This window comes from Triticum urartu, chromosome 7A (genome assembly GCF_056163025.1).
Source record: "Triticum urartu cultivar PI428250 chromosome 7A, HENAU_Tu73, whole genome shotgun sequence".
Classification (NCBI taxonomy): Eukaryota; Viridiplantae; Streptophyta; class Magnoliopsida; order Poales; family Poaceae; genus Triticum; species Triticum urartu.
In genome coordinates, this window is record NC_141879.1 from 95,432,794 (window position 1) to 95,437,681 (window position 4,888).

Sequence of the window (4,888 nt, forward strand, 5' to 3'; positions counted from 1 at the left end):
TCGATGGGTTGGGATCGGGTAGAGTCACGTACTGCGTTAGATGTGTTTTGGCAGGCTGTGGAAGAATTTTTTTTCCAAGGCCCATGAAGAGTTTGCTAACTTGTGCACGTGGGAGGTGGGACATAGGGCCTGGACTCTGCAAGTACTTCATCCTACGGCTGCAGATAGGTAATATGGAGATCGTGCGGTTAATTAGCTTAGTTATTAAGGATTAACATGGAGCCTTGATTGGTGCCTCCAATTAGTAAATATAAGATTGTCATGTGTTTATTTATTTTTACCTGGCTAAGAACCATGTCTAGAGGAGTAGAATCAAAGGACATGGGTGGTCGGGACAATGGAATGAGCAACTGCAAAAATAAGGATCTTCAAGTCTGGACGCCAATACCGATGAATAATGATCACGATAGTACAAAGGAAATTGTGCAAAATCTGATAATAATATAAACATAAGTTAATTTCAGTGTACTACACGAGCATTTTAGACATTAGCAGCCATCTATGAATTCAGTGATATTTTCCCGGCAAAGAAAATTCAGTTGTGTTGATTTCTTTTCACTTTCAGCTCAACAAAGTTTTCATCAAGAAAGAAAGGTTTGTGAGCTTTACATCCATGGTTGTCCCTTACTCTAGCTCATGTCAATGATATATATGATCCGATATTTCTTATTAACTGCAATTTTTGAACAAGTTTGTGAAGAAACCAAACTTTTGCGAAGAAGAATCATACTATTTCTATTTAACATTTTTTTATGATGTATAAATTCAATACGGAGTGTTTCTCCTACATTTTTGTATGCGGCCTACATGAATACACAAAGAAGGTTTACAATAACAAGATACGAGTTTAAGCGGTATCCGCAACAAAGTCTTGTATCACAGTCCGTACAGCAACCGGAATTCGAACTGAGTGGGTACTTCCATCTGACCATGTCAAGCTCCCAAAAGTGTATCCTCCTTGCACTCTCTGCCTTGTGGTGAATGTCACCATAAATGTTGCGCTTCTACTGCTTCCTTTGGTGAAAGTAATCACAGATGGTTATACCGACACATCTATCCCTGCTGGAGCTTCAACCACTAAATGATATGTTGCTTCCGCTGGCCCAACGTTAGTCACTGTGCGCCGAAGCATGACATGGTCCTTGAGGTCCGGCACGACAATTGACGGGAGGCTGAGATTGAGGTAGTAGGACTCACAACCATCTAAATATCCGAGAGTGCAGTTCAAAAACTTGTTGTACTCTCTTGCATCCACGTCATAAACCAAGCCAGGGTCAACAGCTCTATCTGGGTCTATGTGTCCACCACCAAAGTCGAAGGGGTCGGCTAGTTTCCTTGGGACCGCTTCTGCTTGGATTGGCATGCCAAAACGATCAGTCACAGATGCTGCAACCAAGACAAGAGACAATCAAATCAGTTTTATATTTTGACGAATTGTTTTCATGTATTTTTTGTATTTCAATGTTCACATCTGTGGTGACGATGGCAGACTTGATCATGGCAGGTGACCAGCCAGGGTGAACCGACTTGAGCAGTGCGGTCACAGCGGAGACATGCGGGCACGCCATAGATGTCCCGGATTTGAACACGTAGGAGTCGCGGTCCGCTGCCAAGATGCTGACGCCAGGTGCAACAATGTCGGGCTGTTCAAACATGTGTATTGAGAATTAGTTAAGAAGTCGTAAGTTAAGAAAATTAGGAAGGCTAGGTAACAAACAAGACAATGGCAACAATTGTCTCAAGTTAAGAAATTGAGAATGATATATACCTTGAGTATGCTAGGGAACAACATGCTTGGACCTCTCGACAAGAATGAGGCGACCCTCGGCGACAACACCCCTTTTTCCGACAACGGTCATGGCAGGTGACACCTTCACCACTGCATTCCTACCATGACACATGACTGGCATGAGTTTCCGGAGAAGAAAAAAATGCATTCAAGTCTGTTTCAGACAACACGACATGCACTCACCCTTTGACCCAACTCCAATAGGAGGCAATTCGTTGTGCGATCTCAAAATCCACCACTACACAGGGCATAACGCCCCTACACAAAGACAGGAAGTCGAGGAGGTTAGTAGTGTACTGTGCAAATATGAGGCCCTTGGCGCCAGCCATGGTGGTGAGATTGATGGCTATGGGAAGTGCTTGTCGAGGCGGCATGCTTCTCGCCGCCACGGGTTGATAGCATAGGACGATTTTACCGGTGACGTTGCTCAATGCCAGTGACGACTCCGTGTCACAGCTGCGCAGAAGTTGTAATTCAGTATAGTTGATAAAACACTGAATCGTGGTTACAAAAGTGGACAACTACAACAAATGCGTCAAGTGATTACAGATGCATAACTACAGAAGTTTTATTTCATTACCTCCCGGCATAAACAAGGTCTTTAAAGTCGCCCCTGATCACAGATGCATTGTTGTGAAGAGATTGCCCCTGTAGTTTGAATCAAGCACACATTAATAAGTAACTAAAGGAATCAGTGAAAGCTGGTTTCAGGGATGAGCTAAATGTACTTTTTGTTTGTTTCCACGCTCTGAGACGAATCAAGTTAATTTGTCAAAAACTATAAAACCAATTTTATAGCCCCGGATCTATTATTTCCTCACACCAAATAAATACTTGGAGAATGTTTGTTTGTAGCATGCACGTACCACAAGCTTTTCATTGTTTCCGAGCGATATCAAGGTCGGGAAAGACCGGCCAATCGTGCTAGCGGCCACCGTCGTAACCCACGGCAGGGCATTAGCCACCGTTTGTGGCACAGGGCCATCATTCCCTCCCGCAAACACGATAGAGATCCCTCTTTGCACAGCATGCAGCGTCCCAGGAAACTCATGACCAGCCCCAGCAATCGAGAGCGACAAGACGTCCACACCGTCATGCATAGCATCATCGATAGCCGCGAGGACCGCTGCTTCAGGGCAACTCCCACCCAACCAACACACCTTGTAGATACTGAGCCGCGCACGTGGCGCCCCGCCGCGTGCCACGCCCATGCCTAGGCCTCCGTAGCTCACGCCCTGCACTTCCCTGCCGGCGATGGTCGATGCGATGTGTGTGCCATGGCCTTCAATGTCCCTAGGCGACTTATAGTTTCTGTTTAGCACCTCGTCACTGATTCCACGCCCATACCACCGCGCACCGATGATCTTTTTGTTGCAACTTGTGGCGTTGAAATCCTGACCAGTCTGGCATTTCCCTTTCCACCGTGCCGGCACAGGGCCATACCCATTGTCATCAAAGCTTCGTGATTCAGGCCATATGCCTATAAATAAGCATGGGAATCAATTGATTCGGTATCGGAATTTCTCATATTCAGGATTTAAGCTTGAGGGGTCGGACTGCAAACCTGTATCGATCACACCCACGATGACATCTTCACCATACTTTGCTTTTCTGAGTAGGCCCGGTTGTTGTCCTGGTTGGTTATGGTCAAGGCCAAGAAAGTCCCAGCTCCGAGTTGTGTGCGTTTCGTGATAAGTGTTAGGCTTCACAGTGACAACTTCTGGGAATTCTACATCCAAAATATGTTGATTAGTTCTTGTCGGTCATGCAAGTAGATACGATGATAGCCAGGAGCCTATAGGACTGACAGTCACTTACTTGCGATTGTCTCAGCCTGAGACTCGGTGAGCATCGCCGCAAAACCAGAAAATCCATGCTTGTAACTGTAAACTATCGACCTCAAGGCTTCATCCTTGCTGTTGTCAAGTAAAATGAGGGTGAGCAAATCATGACTAATACATTGACGATGCAACATGAACTCCTCATTGTTTTTGTTTTGAACAAAATGAATTTTTAGCTAGTTACAGTACCTCCCAAAAACAGAGGTTAGCATGTCACGGTGAGACGCGGTGACCATGGATGGGTCATCATGCCTCTTCTCCCCCATATACACGATGTAGAGCTGAAATTCATTTTGTCGCATAAGTTCTCAACAAAAAACAGATATCAGGAAAGAAAGCAAATTGAGAAAGGACTCGGGTGTGTATCTTACTTTACTCGACGCGTTAGCTGAAACAGGCAGCAGTATTACCAGCAGTAGGAGAGTGCCGCAGAATGCTGTTCTGGAATCCATATCTTGCTTGGAGAAGAGTGCTATGTTGTTGTGTTTGTGTTCCCTCGTGTGGTTTGTATGTTTATATAGCAGCCAGGAGCAATAACCATGGGGGTGCAAGAACAGTTCAAACCAATTTGTTTGCTTGTCTTGTTTCTCATTGCAGAGGGAATGTTTCAGCGTTGTTAGTTAGGTGACAGCGACACACACGCGTGAGGAACAAAGACTAATCCTTTTGTCTATATAGGAATCTCCTTGCTTTTCGTAATGAGGAAGAAGCACTATGCTTTGATCAAGTCCTGGCGGCTATTAGTACCAAACCGGATATAGATATTAGTTAAATATATGCTCTCTGGTGCAATGACCTGATCGACTTTCAAACAAGCTTTCCACGACTTTGCACATGCGTCTTGATCGTCCAACATGCGTCTCAATCATTCTACAAACGCGGCAGTAGGTAATACGTAACTAAGTTGACAAGCGTGACATATTCGAATAGTCCATGGGTACGTAAGGGATAATGACCCGCCAACTTTCCTGTTATCGCATGTACTCAAAGATGCAACCTTGCATGTTTTCAAATAAGGACGCGTCTAGGGAGCGGCCGGCTGCTCCCTAGCGTTCCCCAGCGGCCGCCAAAAAAGGAAAAATCCTGTCCCCGATCCCAGAAAAAAAGCGCCCTCCCCCAGTAGCAACAAAGGCGCATCAAACCCAACAAATCAGGCATTGGATGTGGTCCCCGGACCATCACGTGCCCTTCCCTCCCCTCCGGAAGCTCTCACGCCCCTCTGGCCATCAACTTTTTCCCCACGCACCTACCTGCTCCC

General features: G+C 45.6%; 1 pseudogene across 1 annotated transcript; it reads right to left on the reverse strand.

The window, feature by feature from the left end:
* Positions 1–730: 730 nt before the first annotated feature.
* LOC125525159 (subtilisin-like protease SBT3.9) lies at positions 731–4,193 on the reverse strand (annotated as a pseudogene). The gene is made up of 10 exons (XR_015611542.1): positions 4,002–4,193; positions 3,820–3,911; positions 3,608–3,705; positions 3,354–3,518; positions 2,656–3,269; positions 2,370–2,437; positions 1,973–2,245; positions 1,769–1,887; positions 1,475–1,643; positions 731–1,389 (listed from the first exon to the last, which is right to left on the reverse strand). The product of XR_015611542.1 is annotated as a subtilisin-like protease SBT3.9 (transcript).
* Between the last annotated feature and the right edge of the window lie 695 nt (positions 4,194–4,888).